Source organism: Oreochromis niloticus, linkage group LG3, assembly GCF_001858045.2.
Source record: "Oreochromis niloticus isolate F11D_XX linkage group LG3, O_niloticus_UMD_NMBU, whole genome shotgun sequence".
In the NCBI taxonomy this organism is placed as follows: Eukaryota; Metazoa; Chordata; class Actinopteri; order Cichliformes; family Cichlidae; genus Oreochromis; species Oreochromis niloticus.
The window spans coordinates 78881277-78901426 of record NC_031967.2 but is presented as its reverse complement, the minus strand read 5'-3'; the positions used below and the strand labels follow the sequence as shown (position 1 = coordinate 78901426).

General features: G+C 40.5%; 1 long non-coding RNA gene across 1 annotated transcript; it reads right to left on the bottom strand.

Annotated features, from left to right (window-relative positions):
- Positions 1–2865: 2865 nt before the first annotated feature.
- On the bottom strand, positions 2866–18796 carry LOC112846134 (uncharacterized). The gene is made up of 3 exons (XR_003218975.1): positions 18553–18796; positions 5451–5544; positions 2866–3264 (listed from the first exon to the last, which is right to left on the bottom strand). It is a non-coding gene; the product is annotated as an uncharacterized LOC112846134 (long non-coding RNA).
- Positions 18797–20150: the final 1354 nt, after the last annotated feature.

The window sequence follows — 20150 nt, the reverse complement described above, 5'->3', positions numbered from 1 at the left end:
TGTGGAGTGCAGTGATACCTGGTTATGGTCCCCTGATATTTGAAGAAGGGCTCTTGGAGATTGTGTTTGCAGTCTGCTGACCACAGAGTGCAGAGAGTCACAAAAAAGCAGTTTATGTAATTGAGTCAAACATCATTTCACTGACATCACTTTAACGTGAGATTTGAAGGAAGGACGTCTCATTTTGACTCCTGTCCTCGTGTTTCTTCCCCACCTCATGTGCTATTAATTTCGATTCATTGAGAATCAAAACTCAGACCTCAGGAGATTTGACTCTCATTTCCCTGTCATTCTGAGACAGAAGTGAGAGTTAGTGTGGATCCAGCTGTTTTTCCACATCACAGGCTTCATTTTGTTTGATATAAATAGAATTAAAAATGTTTTTTTTTTGTTTTTTTTAAAATACCAAAAACAAACAAAGTTGATTATACTTTTATAACATCAGTTTAATATCCACAGAAAAATATTTAGTCTTCTTACACAGATTTTGGTTCTTCAGCTACAACCAAGTGCTGTCTGTTTAACTGAGACACAGAAGCTGATGTGAAGAAGTCATTCAAGCATGTGCATATTGAGCCTGACTGTTACCCAGTGTAAAGGCCCCATGTTGTTGTTGCAGACAGCTTGACACTGTGTGGGCTGAGACATTTAAAAGTAAAGAAGAAACATGTTCTGAAAATCTTGATTCTACTTTTGATGTCAGAGAGGAGATCTCTGACACGGGGAAGACCATTTGCCTCCCCTGTGAGGACCCTCTGCACTTTATTTATTCTTATTTTCAACTTTAAACATGTTTAAATTCTGTTATTTAACTGTTTGAATGTTAATGTTATTACTACTGTATACATGGCAGTCATGATGTGCTGATCTAAGCACAGAGTGGGTGTGTCTCATTGATAGTTTGATGGTGCACAGGTTGAACATGACACCACAGGACAAAAGGAAGTTATGCATGAATTTAACTGAGAAAAGAGATTGCGACACAATATTTAAAAATATGTTGGTTTAAATCTCGGAGCGCCATCAGGAAGTTTGCTGTTGTGGGAAGAAAGCAGCTTCCTGATTCAGGCTGTGATTTGCAGATTCACACCACAAACACTGCATATGAACTTGTTTTTCTAGATAACAAAAGGAACTTTGTGGTTCTGGATACACAGCAGCTTCTTCTTTTATAATACATGAAAGCTGAAAAAGAATTCCCCACTTTCGTCGCATCATGTTCAGAATTAGTTGGGGTTTTTGGGGTTTTTCTGATTCTGCCCCTAAATCTAGGTTCCTCCCTCCTGGATGGAGTTCTGTTTCCAGTTCTTGGATCATCTCACATACACACCATCGTCTGCAATCAGCAGCAAGGTTTAAAGGCCAGCTGAAGCCTCCACTTTTTGCCAGATTGTCTGCTATCATAAGATGGTGAATAAGCTCCTAAGCTTTGCTTGAACTATCTTGTGTTTTTTTTCCCCCTTTCATTAATGTATTCGCTCCCTGCATCTTCAATATCCACACTCTGGGTTCAGTATTCACCACTCATCTGATTTCTACGCCTGAATTTCCCAACAGGGAATTGTTGTTAAAAGTGGCAAAACATTTGATTTTTTCAGTTTTCAAAGATGTCACTGATAAAAAACATTTGAAATATGAAAGCAAAACATCTGAAATAATAATATGAGTCTCAACAGCAAAACAAAAATTGACCCTTTATTAACAACAGTTATTACAAAGCTATATGCTGGATTCACATTCAACCACAGATGAAACAAGGAGGCTCCAATCATCAAAAAACCTTTGAAAAGTCTCAGTAAGAAACATAATGATTTGTGTTGTTACTTGTTAGCTTAGAGGAGCAAAGTCTGCAGTTTTTAAAGGCAGAAAAACGAAATCAGAAATGACGTCTGTGGTCTGAAATTAACAGTAATAGGCCATCAAAGTCTAACCACCAAATACTTAAAGTTGAATTCTGTACATAAATAGATCAATTTCAATTACTTCTAATGAGTTCTACTCACTGAAATAAACTTCCCACAATCAGATGACTGTCTCTGAAGCAAAGATCTGATTTGTATCTACCTCTGCAGTCGTGTTGACTTATTGCAAAACTCTCACAGTGGCTCTTTTTACAGTGAGTTTTACAATGAGGTGAGGACACTTAGCTTTAGTTTCATGTTCGGGATTAACTGAGGAGCTGCACCAAGAGCCAGGATGAAGATTAAAGATGGATTTAAAATGGTAAGTTATACAATTATCACAGTTTAAGATTATTCAAGAAATTGCACTGACCCCCCACCCCCCAGGCTGCTGTGGAGGAGGTAGAGAAGATTTTGTGCAAATTGAAATGTCGGTCGTTGGATTTTTGGCTTCTGGAGTCATCCAGTGTCAGATACTGAAGTCTGAGTTGCCCCAATGCGTCCATGTAAGACTTGATGTTGTACGATGCTGCTGTTTTCATCATCTCAGTGACACAATAGTTTCAGAAAAGCTGGCAGCTGGTTCATCAGAAGGGAGATGGCTGGATAAATTTCTGTTTGACAGTTTTGAAATGATCACAACAACAAGAAAAATGATCACAACAACAAGAATGAGACCAAGAAAAAGTAACAACCCAGAAGCTACCAGCCCAAAATGTCTGTTGACTCCATCCTCCTTCTTTCCTCCATCCTCCTTCCCTCCACCCTCTGTGTGTCCTCCTGTCTGACCTGCAGGTGAGAAACAGGTGTGAGGTGTCAGCTGTCAGGTAGGTGATGAGTGAAGAACAGAACAGAATCCATTTCCTCTTCAAACTGCTGTCAGACATTATCTACTGCACTCTGATCACATCACTCAGACCAGCTGCTTTCTACAAAGTCTCATCAACAACATCTTTAGAAACAAACATCAACAACCAGGAAGCAGCTTCACCTCTGATCACACACACACTCAACTCTACTCACTCACCTGGAGGAACAACAACACTCAGGGAGATATTGCAAATGTGTTCATTGTTTGGGCTGCTCATGAAGACATGGCACTCGTATGTTCCAGTGTCATTAATTGTCACATTGTTCAGAATCAAAGACACGTCTCCATCCTTCATCTGTCTGTCCTGCAGATCCACCCAGTTCTTAAAAGATGGATGCTGGTCACCTGGAACAAACTGTTCATCTCGATACAAAAGGACATATTCTTCCTTCAGGTCAGCTCTGCTCCACTTCACAACTAAGATGTTGTTGTTTGGAGCTCGACATGTCAGAGTGACGTTCTGTCCAGACTCAGCTGTGATCATTTTCTGATCTGGAAGAGGAAACAACACAAAGCAGGAAGTCTTGATGCATGCTCAATCATTCAGGTAAAGAAATCCCAAAAAGAGCAGAAAGGTTAAAAGTTAAAATGAGCTCCATCAGAGACTGCTTGTGTCCTCTGAACCAGAGGAGGTACAGCAAACACTGGTTTCAGTATCAACAGGGACAGACATTTTCTCACTGCTGTGCTAAAAAACCCAATCAAACAGAGCCAGAAACTCATGAACCAATCACGTTGCTGCACTGATGCACTGAGAGAGCACCTTTAGCTTCGGCTTTGAAAACTCAGTGTTTAAACAGGCTGATTTTTTACAGATTGATATTCTGATTATCAGGTAAACTCAGACGACAAATCTCAGCTTCAGACGTGTCCCTGTGTTTGTGCTAGTACTGCAGTTATTTACAGGTGAAATATGTTGATGACAGATACTTTTATAAAAACTGTGTAACTGTTCTTTCACACTAAACCCTTTCACTTTCACAACACCAAAAAGTTGTGGCTCTATTTAAAATGTAAATAAAAACAAAATTCAGTAATTTGGAAATCTTCAAAAGAGGAGAGAGAACATTCAGCTCAGTTCAAAAGCCTGCATCTCTGATGGTATGTGGATGCATAGTGCAAGTATGTACATGTTCTAGAGTGACACTTGCTTCAGGGAACACCTTGAAGCAAGGTGGATAAACAACCTACTGCATCTATTACAACAGCAGTTTAAGCCTCCAAATGTTTCATCAACTGAAAGCATGAAACCAAAATACAACAGAGACCCTGGAGTGCTGAGCAGCTCGAATCCTCTGTCAGACAAGTATGGGACAACAATAATCCCCTAAATGTCAGCAGCTGGTCTCCTCAGCTGCCAGATGTTTACAGACTGTTGTTAAAAGGACAGTGGATGCTACACAGTGGTAAACCTGGCCCTGTCGCACCTTTTTGGAGACGTCAAATTCTAAATGACTGCTTTTTTTCTCTTATTTTTGGTATATGTGACATGTTTTCTATGCTCTGCTGCGTAAAAAAATGGGGATTTATGAGATTTTCACATCTCAAACAACAACAACAACAAAAATAACATATACAAACACAAATTAAAGCAGGCCCTGTCTTTTTTTAACCAGCCAAAACATACCAGTAATGATCTACATTTACATTACACAGGACAGATGGAGAGAGACTGCTACAACTGATAAATGTGTCAGCTGTCTTTGTGAGGACCTGTTATCTTAAGACTCGTTTATTTAGATCAGCTTTTAACTAGATTTGTGCTGTATGTTTGATTGTACTGTTTTATATTTACCTCTTTTATATTATTGTGAAGCACTTTGTGGTGTTTATCCTGTGAAGAGTGCTATATAAATTAATAAAGTAAAGTAACTATATGCATACTTAACTTTCAATTACACATGCAACACTGAAAACACTCAGTAGCACATGTCTTAGAGCAGACCTTCCCAAAGTGTGGGGCCCATCCCCCAGACGTGAAAAGGGAAACAAACGCAAAGCAGGAGATGAAGCATTGCTGAATATGTTTCCAAACCAACTTCATTCTAAGCCAAAGACTAGAAAATATGGTGAAGCATATCTGCCCTTTGGTTTCACCTGCACAAGTGCCGCGGTAGGTCTCCCCTGCAGAATTGGTTTTCCCTGGGTGGAGAGCACACACTGGACTCTCCAAATCATGGACAAACAGTATCCTACATTCTTGATTTTTAATTCACAAACACTTCTTGTAATGACTAACTACTCCTGACATTTTGGACAGTAAAGTTACAGTGGGATACAAATAACGAACATTTTTCTTGTAAAACAAAGGGGGGCCTAGCAAAATAAGTTTGGGAACCACTGTCTTAGAGTAACATGTTTCCCTAAAACTTTGGTTCAAGTGGTGTTGCTCCCATTATTTGTCAGGGACTTAGATGACAACATATTAATTCATCTGCATGACTTAAGGAAGATTAAACATTTGACTTTCTGCTGTAGCTGCAAACACAGAAAACATAGCAGCACAGAAACACGAGTACAGTTTCTTTTTATTTCTACCATCTGAATTATATTCAAACCTGTGGAATCACTGACATCCTTTTGAAAAGTTTAACATTTAACAGTAATCCTGATAAAACTTTTACACACAAATACTGTTCAAAGAATAGAAATAAATATACATGCTGTGTTTTACTCACCTGTAGACGCCAAAACAAGAGACAGTATCAGGAGAACTTTGAAAGGATCCATCTATGACAGCTGAACTGAAACAGTTTAGTAGCTGGAGCCCACCTGGATATAATGCAAGAATAAACATTTAGTGAGTGCTCTCACTTTATATACTTGTGGAAAGCCAGCCTCCAGGAGGGAGGGCAAAGAATGAATCATGTATTGTTATTGGCAAGACTGCAGTGTCATATTAATGAGTACAGTACATGTTACTGATGGTAGCTGTGCATGTGATTTCCATGTAAATACATTCAGTTGATGAAGATGACAGAGAAGAGGACAATACTGCACACACACAGGCAGGTATTTAGATAAACACTTTATTTATCCACAGAGGGAAACTCACAGGAGCTCATTTAAAAACAAAACCCTTCAGTCATAACTGCAAAAGTACTAAACAGATAGAAATGAGTTCTCACTCAATAAGAACAAAACTACAATTATGTTATCTGGAAACTGTAGAAAAGATTCTGTAGTAAAAGTGTTGGTAAATAATGTTAAAGTCTGTCAGTAACTATGGAAAACAGTCTAATAACAGTCTAACCCGACCATGACCTGGATACACTGTGAGGATTCTCTCTTACCGGTACGCTCATCGGAAGATGCAGGTTAGATGGGGAAGCAGTATTTCTGCTTCCCCATCTAACCTGCATCTTCCCACTGAAGATGCAGGTGTGACTTCAGCCATCTGCCACTAGAGGACGCTGTAGCCAAAGCATTGTTAGCTGATTATTATTGTTGTCTGTGAAGGTTCTCAGTCATCCAGGTCATCGTAGTCAAAGGAGTTTGCAAAGAAAAGCGTCTGGACTTCTTTGAGTTGCTTGAAGACGTTTCACCTCTCATCCGAGAAGCTTCTTCAGTCCCAGATCTGGGACTCTCGGCCATTTGACCTTAGAACTGAAGAAGCTTCTCGGATGAGAGGTGAAACGTCTTCAAGCAACTCAAAGAAGTCCAGACGCTTTTCTTTGCAAACTCCTTTGATTATTATTGTTATTATTATTTTAGATTTTACGTCTTATAAAGATGGTTGTCGTGAATTTTGGGAGAATGTGGATCATTCATAATGCCACACGTTGCAGTTAATTATATATTTTTTTCAGATGTTAATTTGGCAAATTTATCAGATCATATTAGATATTTTAATATTAGATGAACATCTTTTTCAGTAATGTTTTTTTAATAATGCAGAAGACGTTTAATTTATTTAAAATGTATTTTTCTCCATTCTCTTTGTAATTTTGTATAACGTGTTTAAAGTATATTGTGATGTGTTTATGCGCAATGCCGCTCACTTATGTGACATTTAATATGTGATCATGTTTGTACTAATCGATTAGTTGATTAGCTGAGTAACGTGGTGTAGCTTTCTTTGTACCAGCAACATCCTGATCACAGCCCTGTCCCTAAATCTCTCCCATAGTCACACAGCCAGTTTAGATCTGGTAACGGTTTTCCTTTGCTCTGCGTCTAAAGAGTAATTTATTCTCCAGGCTCAAAAACATCGTTTGAGCACTTTGCTCCTAATTAGGTCTGGATCGCTTTGGGTGCATTTATTGTATGAGTAGGTTGTATTTTATTTATTTTTATTTATTTTTCTACAGTATTTATAACATAGTTTTTTATAACATAGTTTTTTAAGTATTTATTTATTTATTTCTGTATTTATTTCTGTGAATGTGCATCGATCAGAGACATCTCTCAATTTCATTGTACTTGTAACAATGACAATAAAGAATATTCTATTCTATCAGCCACCTCACTTGTGTGTAAGAGAATCAACTCATACCGAGTCACAGCGATAAGAGGGGGTGTGACCAGGGAGACAGCCAGCGAGACCATCGACAGCACTTTATCCAATAACAAGCATGGGCGGTGGGGGGGACAGCAACCAAAAACACGACTCCCTCCGACACCCAACATAACTTCCGTTTGTGAACTTTGAGTGTGCTTCATGAAACATGTTTGCTGTAACATCTGCGCGGCTCTGCTGGACTTTACTGTCTGTCTCCCTCGTGGGCTTTACCTGTGCAGGTGAGTTTGATTTTAAAATCCCATCCATTCATTTTTTTCCTCACAGTGATCATTTTATGTATGCAGATGACCTGGTTGTTTTTAGTCCCAGTAGGATTACAGCAGCTTCTGAATATGCTGTGCAATATGATATAAAGAACAATGCTGATAAAAGTGTTGATATGTAGAGCCACACAGGATAATCAGCTAAATTTTCCTGTGTTAAAACTGTCCAAACACCCTCGAGGTTCATAAAAAGGTGAAATACCTCAGTCACTTTATTCCTGATCAAATAAATGATGATGATGACATATAGATACAACGCTGTAAGCTCGATGTGCAGGCAAATACATTTCCATGCAAATTCAGCTTTTTTTTCACTTCCAGTTAAAGTGACTCTGTTTAAAGTGTATTGCACACAGCTATGTACCCCGGCGGTCATCTTACAAGCAGCAGCTGAGAGTGTTTGGATTTTTAAAGCACTTTTAAGGAAGTTAATGTTCACTTTTAGAGAACGACTGCATGGCTCTAATAACGGTAAAACTTTAACACAGAGATGTGACAGTGAGTTGTTCCCGTTACTCATCCAGTCTGAGGAAGCACTGCTTGAAGTGTTTGTGTATTTACTGATTTCTTTTAAGTAATTGTGTATTTTATGTATATTGTGGTTTCATATCTTTACAAATATTTCATATATTTTTATTAAGGTGTATATGTTCTGTTTGGTTTTGTTTATAACTATGGACATTAAGTCTGTCAATAAAGATTGATTGATTAAAATATGCACAAGATAAAGTGTGAAGAAGTATCTCTGTGTGGAGAGATGCTTTGTAGCAATAATTTACATTACAAGTCCCTCTGTGTACTACTGGTCACTTAGATTTCAATACTTAGAGGACAGTGGTGAAGCCTGAGGCAACACATGTAAAACTCCACATCAACCTTTATGTAAACTTCAGAAAACATCTGCATCATGAAGATTTAGAGAGCACACAAACATTCTGTTTTTCAAGTTCATGGATTGCATAAAATTTAAAGTAAAATTAAAACAAAAACCACAGCAGCAGGTTGGTTCCAGTTCTCAGAGTGTCTGCTCCTCTCTCTCTCTCTCTCTCTCTGTCTCCTCAACAGGATCATTTGTAGTGAATGTGACTCAGACCTCCTGTCAGGCAGAGGAGAACCACAACATCACACTGGAGTGGACGTTCACAGTAGAAACAGGCAGATCCCCCACATATTTAAACATCTACTGTGAACTGATAACTGGTAATAAATCCTCACTCCTGTATCATGTCCATGATGGTGCTGAAGTCTCAGAGTCTCAGGATGAAATGTTTTCAGGGCGAGTTCAGGGTGACAAAGACGCCCTCAGAGAAGGACGAATCAGACTCCAGCTGTGCAGACTCAGGACTGAGGACTCGGGTCGATACAAGTGTGAAGTAAACACAGATTATGGCTTCAGCTCTGCGAGCTGTAGACTCAACGTCACTGGTAAGTTTCAACAAGTCAAAACTGAATGATCAATTTTATATTTACTGGTCTGTTCAACTTTTATTTGCCATGTTTGTGCACAGCTGTGCACACTTGGCTGCACAGTTTGCTTAATCCTGACTGTGAACAGGATCCATTAATCACTAGTAAAACAAACTCTGGACTGGATGTTAAACCTGTTCGGGCACCGTGAGCCTGGATTACTAACTCTTTTTGAACCTCTTCTCCATCAGTGAGCACTAATTATAAATACATAATTCCTTCAGAGACTCAGACTGCTCTGATAGTTATTTGTTTATTAACACGATGGTGTTAATTGTTACAGAGACTAAACAAGAATAAACGCTCATGTTTTCTCTCCATGTTGCTCCACTTCAATGCTTCTTGTTCTGACATCAGATAATTTAATAACATTTTTATTTTGTCAATTTATATTTACAGCTTACACCCTTGATCCAGGAGGACAATATTTCCTCCCATTGTATACTTGAGTGTATGATGTTGGATTGCATTGGATTGTGATAAAACTATCAGTTATGTTGACTGTTTAGTCTGACGGTGAGTCCCTGTGAACTGTGGGCCAGCATCAGTTTCTTTCTTTCATGAATAAAGTTCCAGTGTCTCCTCTGCTAAAGGAAACATTAAAGGAAGTATTAAAGGAAACATTAGTTTTTCTGAGTTGGAAACCTTCCTGTGAAAAGCTGTTTGACAGGATTCTGTGTTGAATTTGTCTTGATGCATTTTGTGAATCTGAGAAAGTTAACAGAGCAACAGACAGCTGCTGATCTGTGAGAGACTGTTGGGAACATTTCCTCTTACAAACAGCCCGTTGCTTGACAGTGAGTGCAATCAGGAACAAGCACTGAAAGGTGACACCTTATGCAAATGTTTACTAAATAACTGAACAGTGTGGGGGGAAATATGTCTGCTTTGCTTAAAGTAATTTGGCTAAAATGTCAATACATTCAAATTGTTGAGTCAGTTTTGCTCCATTTTCCACCGAATAAAGTCCAACCATGCTGACAGCACATGAAATAATAACTGTTAGTCAGTCCTTTTGTAGTAAAAAAAAAAAAAAAGCAAACAAAACAAACTAATTATAAAGTATTTTTTCCTGACATGATGTACAGAAAATTTCATCATCTCAGAACATTTAAATATTCACTAACTCACATTGTAAAATCACAGCACAGATAAACACAGGAGGCTTTACACAGCTCGGTCTCATACCTGAAACTTTCTGCATTCATGTAAAACAAAATGAAGTGACTCCACATAATGAGCACGGCTGCTGTTATATAATTTCTGAGACTAATAGAAACAAACACTGTTACAGAGCTGTGTGTCACAGGTTTGTAAGTGTGTGAAAGGTTAAAGAAGCTGTGGTCAGAGAGATAATGTCAGATAATAATGCCCAGATCAGAAAACCACCATGGAAATTATATTATGGGCCAAAACTGATCATAGACAAAGACTTCACTCTGATACTGCAGAGACAAATGCTGCACAACTTTTTCAACACTAAACACTGTTATATGTAGACATGTAGAACAATATTTGTATTATTCATGGACAGAAAGTTCATCTTATTTTCATTTCATGCCAATAAATACGAGCTTACTGCTCAGATTATTGCTGCTGTCATGAGTTACTTTCAGAAAGCAATCACTGACTCTGGCGCTGCAGGTAAGATGCTCTTATCCTGTTGATAAGAGCAGTCTTGTATTCTTTGAATTTGACCTTTGACCTTCAGTGGAGGCTCCAGCTGTTTCATTTGTATTGCGCTCGTTTGTTGGAAATGTCTCACTGCAGCAAAGCCTCTGTTTATTCATCTTGGACAATGATCATTGTGTTATTAAAGGTTAAATTATTAAAATCATTTATTGGTTCAAATAAAGGATCAATCCTGATGTAGAAGCCCTTTTATGGAGTTTATTGTTAACGTTTGAAAGTTTTGCTTGCATGCCAAAGATCCAAAGTGTTTGAGTATAATTCAATGGTCGGCAGGCTTTACTATTAAAAGAGCATTTTGCTCCGTCTTCCACTAAAAAATATCATCTGGAGACAAAAACACATAAAACTGCTTTTAAACTTTTAAAAGTTTAATCTATTTTAAATGTTACCTGTTGCAACACAGAGTAATAATAGCCTATTAAATGCTGTGTTCTCACCTGTTTTATGTGACTTAGTTTCTGAATCTAGTTGTTGATCTGCTCTACGTTGGAGCTGTAAGATGTACCTTGGAGTCCTGATACAGGTGGGAGAGATATTTGGACTGTATCCCTCATTCTTGACTTTTATTTCACAAACAGTTCTTATAATCACTTATTACTCCTGAACTTTTGAAAATGTTAGCTCTACATCCCTGGGCCCGGTGGCGCCAGTGTCCGGCAGCCTCGCCTCTGTCAGTGCGCCTGTTACGTCCCCCCGAAGGGGTCTAGGCGTGCGAGTGAGGGGACCAGTAACAAATGGGTCCAGAACAGAATGAAAGGAAAACAGACAGGTGTTTTTAGTAAATAAAATAGCCTTTATTATAAATAACCTTAACATAAAGAGCCGGCAACGCCGTTCTACCAATAACCCTTGGAAAAAGGAAAACAAAGGTTACAACAAAGAACACTCAACCAAACAAAAACTCCACACCACGAGGAGGCACTTCCAGGGGCCCACAAGCTCACCCTGTCACTAGCAGCAGCTAGCTGTACTGCTGCCGAGGCCCACAAGCCCACACTACTCACGTAAAGCAGCTATACTGCTTCCACAACTCCACACTTCAGGCAGGATAACCACACACCAAGAACACAAAGCAGAGACACCAGAGAAAGCCACCCTGCTCACAGCTCATCCGCAGCTTAAATAGCCTCAGAGGTGATTGCTGACTGGATTCAGGTGGCAAACGAGGCTAACCAAGAGGAGCTGTGTCCTGGGGAGAGAGGAGAGTGAGAGAAACAGAGGAGGTGGGAGTGGCAAGAGAGGAGGAGGCGGAGAAAACCACCACGCCCACACAAGGGCAGTTTCAGGAGGCCCAGCTAGGGCCGTAACACCCCCTCCCATAAATACAAACCAGTGGTTTGTTACAGAACGTCCTGCCCAACTTTTAAACATCACCTACCATGCACCATAATAACGGTTAGGTATAGCCTGCCGAATCTGCCAAGACGTTTTCGATGGGTCCAAAACACTAAATGGGGTTGGCTCAATTCCCTCAAAATAGTGTCTCGAGTGACAGCCAGATGTTTTTCGAGGCATTACATAAGGAGAACCCAGCGGATAGCTAGAAGGCCTTACTGAAACACTTTTCAGGAGCTTCTTTGCCAGGTCATGGCGACAGGCATGTTGGTTAGCCAGAGGTGCAGGTTGGAATCGTTGTGTCACACACAATCTATCACACGGTAGGTCATCTGGACCTGAAAGGCAGTCAACAGGTCGCATCTCAAAGTTAGTTGACTTCTGACACTCACCAAATGACACCACTGAGCAATTATGCTCCTCCAATTGTTGCCTAGGACTGGCAACTTTGTCCGTTTGTGAACCACAGTTAACCCTTTTGAAAACAGGTCGCTTTTGCTTTAAGGAGGCTTTCAAACAGTGAGCAATCAGGTGGCCAGGTTTGTGGCAAAAGAAACAGAGTTTTATTCTGGATCTTGAAACCATGCCTGTATCGGCTATGTTAGCTGGCACACTCCTAGCCCTCGAGACAGACTGTTTCTGTTTGTAGGCCTCACAATTTGCTATCAAATGGCCAGACCCGAAACAGAAGAAACACTTTCTTTTCACCTTGGGACGGGACACGGGTACCTCGCTTTTCGGGTACTTCACAGCTGGCACATTGCTAACCTTCACTGGGGCATCGCATCTGTCGTGCTTAATAACAATGGTTTTATGGATGAGAGCAAACTCATCAACCATTGTTGCAGCCTGCTGTAATGAGGACACCTTCTGTTCACTAAGGTGCACTGCGATGCGCTCGGAAACGCAGCTCTTAAACTCCTCTATCAGCATTAATTCACGCATCGACGCCAGGTCAGTAACTTTACTGGACACACACCACCGATCAAAAAGAACACTTTTCTTCCTCGCAAAATCTCGGTAGGATTGACCCTGTCCCCTTTTTAATCCCCGGAAACGCTGCCTATAGGCTTCTGGGACTAACTCATAAGCTAGCAGGATGGCACTTTTCAGCTTGACATAGCCCAAGCTGTCCTCAGCTGACAACGAGGAACAAACTTCCTGAGCTTTACCTACCAGCTTACATTGTAACAAAAGGCCCCACGAATCCCGTGGCCAGTGCAAGGCTGTGGCTATCCGTTCAAATGATTCGAAGTAGCTATCAACCTCAGTGTCACGGAACACCGGAACCAGACGACTGTTTTTTCCTACATCAAACGGTGTGTCTGCCTGGCGAATGGAGGCAGTCGGAGGAAGGGAAACCTGCTGGAGTTCCAGCTGTCGCAACTTAACAGCTGTCTCCGCCTCCACCTTTTTCAGTTCTACCTCCCTGGCTCTAGCAAGCTCTGCATCTAAACGCCTAAGCTCCAACTCCTTCCTTAACTGGAACTCCCTCTCACGTTCCTCCTTTTCCAACTGGAGACGAGCCAGGCGTACACGGAGCTTAGCATCCTGCTTCGAGCCTACACTTGATTCAATGGAGAGGGGTTCGAAGCGAGGCAATGTCATTGATGGGTCCTCAGGCAGCCCCTGAGCAATAGGTGTAGACACCGATGGACCTACAGCTTGAGCTGGCACCTGCGGAACAGGCTGAGATGCTACGCCATGCTCAAGTGGACTGGCAGACACTGGCAAGGCCACTATCCTTTTCTCCACCAAGCCAGACACAAGAGCAGCTTTCAGCTCAGTCTTACGCAGAGCTGTGGAGACACAAATGCCATAAAACGATGCCACCTCATGGAAATCCCTCTTCCTACAGGCATTCAGCTGGACAAGCGAAGGGTTTTCCTTAAATGAGACAATATCAAAGGTAGCCATCAGAACTAAAACAAAAAACTAACCTGAGGCTAACAATAACAACAAAGAAGCACCACCTCCCATACACAAATGAAAAACAGGTGGGAAATATCTGTGTGGCCACAGGTTAACCAATAAATAAAAATACCACCGACCCTCTCCCCAGACCTACCTACTAAAAACTTAGCCTAGTTAGCTTCTGGAGCGTACCAGGCTCGAGGCAACTTTAAAGGCAAAAGCATCAAGTACACAAAGCACTGACAAGCCTACCCCCGACAGGGAACTAATCCCCACCCGGGATTACTCCGAAAATAAAAAAGGCAAAATAAAAAATGAGTGCCCGAAGGAGGAGCTTACGCTCAGCTAGACACTCCCCCTTGCTAACTGGAGAGAGAGCGCAGCAGATACAATACAACTAAAAAAAAAGCCACCGGCAAACAGCTCACTAATAATCAATTGCCGTTCCTTCCATTCATATCCCGGACGAGCCCCCACATTGTTACGTCCCCCCGAAGGGGTCTAGGCGTGCGAGTGAGGGGACCAGTAACAAATGGGTCCAGAACAGAATGAAAGGAAAACAGACAGGTGTTTTTAGTAAATAAAATAGCCTTTATTATAAATAACCTTAACATAAAGAGCCGGCAACGCTGTTCTACCAATAACCCTTGGAAAAAGGAAAACAAAAAGGTTACAACAAAGAACACTCAACCAAACAAAAACTCCACACCACGAGGAGGCACTTCCAGGGGCCCACAAGCTCACCCTGTCACTAGCAGCAGCTAGCTGTACTGCTGCCGAGGCCCACAAGCCCACACTACTCACGTAAAGCAGCTATACTGCTTCCACAACTCCACACTTCAGGCAGGATAACCACACACCAAGAACACAAAGCAGAGACACCAGAGAAAGCCACCCTGCTCACAGCTCATCCGCAGCTTAAATAGCCTCAGAGGTGATTGCTGACTGGATTCAGGTGGCAAACGAGGCTAACCAAGAGGAGCTGTGTCCTGGGGAGAGAGGAGAGTGAGAGAAACAGAGGAGGTGGGAGTGGCAAGAGAGGAGGAGGCGGAGAAAACCACCACGCCCACACAAGGGCAGTTTCAGGAGGCCCAGCTAGGGCCGTAACAGCGCCCCAGGGCGGCTGTGGCTACAATGTAGTTTGCCATCACCAGTGTGTGAATGTGTGTGTGAATGTGTGGATGACTGAATGTGTAAAGCGCTTTGGGGTTCTTAGGGACTAAGTAAAGCGCTATACAAATACAGACCATTTACCATTTACATACAGTAAAGTTATGTTACAAATAACTAACCAAATCCACGCGCATACTTTGTCGTGTTCATGAGTTTGTGTCGGGGAAAACAAGTGTGTCAAGTTTGTGCTCTTTAGCGAGATTGGTCGTCTGACGGACGAACTCTTCGAGATCTGCTCTCAGGCTTTTGAACTTGGACACCCACATCTCTTTATCCGCTATGTCGACTAGTTCAATGATCAGATCACTTAACCCAGACTGACTTATCCCAGTGAATACAGATGTATTAAGCAGGGATGGGTCAATGTCCAGCAGTGTGACAAGGATGGCCACAGTGGGTTTATTTTTCCTTTCTGAACTCGCTGAATCTTTCTCCAAATGGAGTTTGCATTGCCATAATTGCACAGTGCAAATAGTCATAATTAATATGATTGTTCTTTTCTTTGAACTGTCGCAGGAAGGCAAAGTGAGAGATAGACAAATGTAACACAGATTTTTAAGTGTTAAAATCTTAGTGGTAGTCTTGAGTTTCTTCACCAATAAACCATTCAGAAAATGGCTTTGTATCAAAAGTATTGCTTAACAAAAGCAACATTTTAACATGTCAGATGAAGGTGCTTTTCACTCATTTCCTGCAGGAGGTTTTCTCTATGCACAGTCGTTGGGTCTCCTGATCTTACTTGTTGGGCTTCACATATGGGCTCAAATTGTGGTCATAAATATTTTGTACTTGTAAATCAGGATTTGTATGTGTAAAAAGAGTTTGTGTGTGCGTGATGTGATGACCCAGTCCTGACAGCAAGGAAGGGTGACAGTAGGAGACAACACGTGGCAGAGGTATACACGTGGCTAAGGCTATAAGCCAGGGCTGCTTCTGGGACCATTGTTCTGGCCCCTATTTGTTATTTTACAGGGCGCCGACGCAATGGGAGCTGTGGTGGCATCGCAGGATGGACTCGGATGCAGAACGCAAGCTGGGCAGGGATGTGATGGGCCCAGTGGAAGGACAAGAGGCTCCTCTTCATCTACCTTGAGGAGGAGCCTCAAGGCTGGCATAGACTCTGCTCTAAAGAAGGAATTCCTGGACTGCTGGTGGACCCATAATGAACATGTGGTCTACTCACATCAGTGAGTATACTACATGTTCATAAAGTATTTCCAATCAGACCTGTTTCATCTCTGTGCCTTGGTATCTGACTCACTTGCTCCCCCTTGTATTTAAAAGAATCATCCTTTTTTAGCATGACATTCTGCTTTAGACTGCTTTAGTGTCTGCGCATGAAACAACCAGCAAGTTATGAGCTGCAACCTGCTACAAGTTGGCTGAAGGCTGTTGTGTGTTTATTCCTTTGTAATTATCCTCGTCTAGATAATCACACCAGAATTTTCAACTTCATATTCACCTTTGCTAACACTGAACTCTGCATTGATGTTTTGTTTTCTGTGTTTTTTGTCTTCATCAAACATCTTTCATTCTTCGCTACAGTTTTGAACTCCTCACCTTTGCAGGCAGTGGAGGAGGATTGTGTCAGCAGCACTCATGAAAGTTGTCTGTTCTGTTTTTTGGTTTTGGTGTTTGTTATGCAAACAGTTCATTCATCTCAGGTTTTCACTAGCTGAAGATTGGCCCCTGAAAACCTGTTTCTTCCCCCTGTTCTTTAAAATGAAAACCTGAAACAGGCTTTAAGGTAAGTAGTGATGTGACTGTGATGAAGTGTTGAAGTAGAAAGGAGATGTGCTGCCACCTACTGGCTGTAGTGTGTCAATGGATCTGTGATGAAAGAGGACGTTAGATTTGTATTTTTTATTCTCGTAAATTGATGAACTTTAATAAATATTCTACAGAAACCAGTGTTCAAACTCTTAAACTAAAAATAATATGAACCTTATTACTTAATTTTGCCTTTAAAAAATCAATTTTCTGTATCTTGGTCATTACTTGCTGTTTGGTTTTGCAGCTTTGCTTCAAAAGAGAAGGCTGAAGGAGGATGCACAGGTGTGTCCTTTGAAAGTGTTTTAACCTTTAAAAGATAAAAAGATGCCACAGCTGAAATATACAAACATGGAAAAACTGTGAACATCTCCTTCTCCTCCTCATTATTATTATTATCATCATCATTATTATTATTATTATTATTATTATATACAAGGCTATTATTATAACCTTGTAACACTATGGTATGTATGTGGTACTTGTTGTTCCCTTGACTCCTCTCTTCCTCACCTTGTCCGCTTTGTGAGTGTGAATCAGATGAAAACTGTTATGATTTTGAATAAGCAGTGCCAGCAGGTGGCAGCATAGAGCACAATATTAATTTTTTTCTGTTTCCTAACCAAGAGACGTGACCCAAGCGTATCTGCGTGGCGGCATTAATAAGACCTGTTATAACTTTCCAAACACTAAAGAAATGAGCTTTAGTGTTTTGTTCGGAATGGTAATTGCTAAAAAAATTATTTTGACTCTTTGGAAGACGGATATTGTACCTCAATTCAAAATGTGGCTCACAGAACTGACTGCTCTACTACATATGGAGAGAATTAGGTATATATTAGCAGACAAACTTAGTAATTTCTTTGATGTGTGGCAACCATTTTTAGATCATGTATTAAAACAAAGTCCTATTTGATCGATTACCAATAACTTAGCCTTCCACCTTAGCGTTTTATTTTTGTTTATTGCCAGTGTTGAAGCAATATTTTCGTTGTTGCAGTGTAAACTTTTGTCTTATTTGTGTGTTTTAGCCCTTGCTGTTGTGTTGTCTGTTGTTTTTTCGTTTGTTTTGTTTGTTTGTTTTTTCTTATATCAAAAAATCTCAATAAATATATATATTAAAAAAAAAAGAAATGAGCTTCTATGCCTCATTTCTGCATCTTGTAACAGATCACTGGACCATCCTTTTTAAGAGGGTAGAATAAAACTGTCACACAATTCATTGTGATGGACCATTCAACCATTCATTAAAATGGAGAGAATGTTGTCTCCAGGAGTTTAGCTGATTTAGAGCGGCAAGGTATGGTGGATGTGTTCCCGTTAAAGAACACGGAGGCAGCTTCCAAGTTTAGGTGATTTATTCAGCTGTGGTCTGTAGTAACATACATAAAGCAACTATCAGTTTAGCACACATAAAACATTAAACATGCCCAGACATAATTCTAGCACATAGATAGCACAAGGAACTGTATTCAACACTCACGTCTATAACAACTTCAACAATTACACAAGAATTATAATTAGCATTAACTAGCTTAGTAGCTTACATAGCGTATTAGCATAGAATAACATTAGCATAGTCACGAGGTAACAAATACACACAATAGCAGCTGACATCCTCAACATCATGTAAACAGAACTCACCTTCTGGCATTCACACACAGCAATAAACCAAAACCACGAGATGCTGGTGAGAGGACACAAGGAAAAAAGCTGGCTATTAGCAGCTACAAAGGCAGACTAGCAGCACACGGCACAGAGTGGTGCATTCAAGGAGCGTAAGCATAGATATGGTGAGTTCAATGACGTAGGACATATCAATTTCCACAGCGCAAACACTATCTATAAACAAACCACAACACTTCAACCAAGCAAATAACGTATAAACAGTGGGCTTTCTAACATTCATGTAAACAGTTTTAAGTTGTGAAGATCATGTTTTTCATTTCATCCATAACCTCCTGTTATATTTATAGTTTTTAACAGCAGTTTGTTAAACTCACAGCTGAACTCTGAAGATCACACTGCTGGAATAAAAAGTATTTAATGTTGAAATGTTGCTGCAGGTGCACGAGCTGTGATAACTGTTTCTGATACAATGAAGAGTAGACTGATATATTAAATATTCCTTTATTGGGTGAGAAAATCAGACCATGTCATAACTGCTTTAAGTCATACAGAATAGATATCAGAGCCTTAAACAGGCTGACTTCTGCTAAATGGGTCAAACTGGGCAGAAAGTATACAAACACATGACATCCTTATAGAATATGATGTAACACTATAGATCAACTTACCTCAGAATATATAAAGCATATAAACAATTACAGCAACATGATGCAACAAACACAGCAGTGCTACTAATCCAAAATACTCAAAGCTTCATAGAACTGAAACAAACATTTATTTTTAGCTCCATTCTGCTGCTGATACATACTTTAGGTTTCTGAATATTAAACTTGTTGCTGCCTTTCATAGTGTGTAACTTGAAGGCCCTGAGTACTTTCTCCCACACTGAAAACACTGGGATGATAACATTATTTGAACATTACCTAATAAGACTGATTCAGAACAGATAATTAGTTATGTTAAACTTTCCTAGCAGTCCTTCACAAACAGGGAACAGTCTGTCTATTCTCTCCATCTCAGCTGCTGCTGGCTCTTCCTCCTCCTCTTCCTCACACACTGCTGAGTTTGTCCTGGTGGATCATCAGGGGTGCAAAGCCTCACAGATGATGTGCAGCAGTGGGTCCCTCAGTCTGTCCTCACTCTGGACACTTGCAGTTGTCACACATGGAAATCAAATGTGTGATAAGCTGCAGGATTCAAACACAAGTGTAACTTATAAATACATGTTCATACTTTTATTCCACAATCAGAGAGAAAGAAACAGAGAGAGAGTGCAGGACAGACAGACAGGTGACAGTCTCAGGTGTACACACTGCTACAAAACAGCACAAGAGAAGGAGGATTTAGTGTTTGTGTTATTACGAGTGCTAAACAAGAAGAGTTCCAGATGGTCCAGTGGACACATGTGTGACTCCTGTGATTAAAGCATCTTTCTTTCAGCTTAACGAGTGAACCGTCAGCTCGTTCAAACACACGTTAAAGTCCGTTTGGAATATTAAGTCACTTTTGTATGTGCAAATGTTTTGTCAGCGGGGCAGACCGTGTGGAGAGTGTTTGGAGGACCCAGGTGTGGACACAGATGAGCAGACAAAAATTAACTTTAGACAAAAGGC